This window comes from Protopterus annectens, chromosome 5.part0 (assembly GCF_019279795.1).
Source record: "Protopterus annectens isolate FY-2018-M chromosome 5.part0, PAN1.0, whole genome shotgun sequence".
NCBI classification, from domain to species: Eukaryota; Metazoa; Chordata; order Ceratodontiformes; family Protopteridae; genus Protopterus; species Protopterus annectens.
This window is the reverse complement of record NC_056735.1, coordinates 14,665,311-14,666,461: the sequence shown is the minus strand read 5'-3', so window position 1 is coordinate 14,666,461 and position 1,151 is coordinate 14,665,311. Positions and strand designations below refer to the sequence as shown.

The following is a 1,151-nucleotide window of genomic DNA, read 5'->3' as shown; positions in this document are numbered from 1 at the left end:
CTGGTCAGCTTTTAATGACTGGCAAGAGGAATCTGAAAATAAAGAAAATAAATCTGTAGTTAGGAGCTTAAAATATAACTCAGCTAGATTAAAGTCATAGCTGTAGGTTGGTAATAGAATCGTACACACATTACAAAAATGTGCAGGTGAAAAATCCCACTCCTGGAGTAAGTATCCATTAAGACAGTTAGAAAAATTATCAGGCACACAGCCAGAATCATCAGATGATGACTGGCCTTCATTACCTTCTGAACCCCCTCCACCTTCTTACCAACTCATGCCTCAAGGAGTTAATAGTTTTCCCTCTCCAAGAAAACAACTTCTACTTCCCCAGATACAGCCGAATTTACTTACAGCACTTCGGTTGTCCCTATGCGTCAGTTTATAACACCGGACTTTATCAGCAATATGACAGAGTCCCCACTAAAATACCCTGAGACCAAATGTTAGTTCATAGGTTCATAGATTAGTACTAGGCTAACTACCCTTGTGAGCCATTTTAAGCCTAGCCAATTATCCCTTGTGAGACTCAAGCCCTGCACCTTGTTTTGTAATGCAAACACCTTAACCATTAGGCCACCCTCCCAACCCCCAAATAAGCTGTGCATCTTTGCAGCAGGATCCAGAAGAGTGCTTAAATGTACAGACTTCTTGCATTGGCTGGGAATTGAACCTGGGTCAACTGCTTAGAAGGCAGCTATGCTCACCACTATACCACCAATGCTACATGCAAATAGCTAATAAAGGGAAACAGTTAAATCATAGACATAAATATGGAACAAATGGAAAATGCTTTATAAATAAGAAAGTGTACATAGTTGTTTTCCCTTTAATTGGATTTTTAATATGTAATGTTATTTGGCTTGAATAGTTGCGTTTAATATAATGTGTTTGTTATACTTGCAGTCTGTGTGGTGTGCATCCCCCATCCCCTCCATGTTTATTTTAATTAGGAATTGTACTTGCAGCAGTTTCTACTTGGAGCAGTTTCTGATTCCACTGTGCTTAGTTAAGGAGGAGTACCAAACAACATTAGGCTGTTTTTCTTTATAAGCTGTAAATATACCCTTATATACCTTACTACTTTTCACCAATATTTAACTGACCCAATAACCAACATCTGAAATAGATTTGCTGCATCACTGATAGTT

At 38.5% G+C, this 1,151-nt stretch overlaps 1 non-coding gene across 1 annotated transcript; it reads right to left on the bottom strand.

The window, feature by feature from the left end:
- Nucleotides 1-652: 652 nt before the first annotated feature.
- TRNAR-UCU lies at nt 653-724 on the bottom strand. Its single transcript has one exon. It is a non-coding gene; the product is annotated as a tRNA-Arg (tRNA).
- Between the last annotated feature and the right edge of the window lie 427 nt (nt 725-1,151).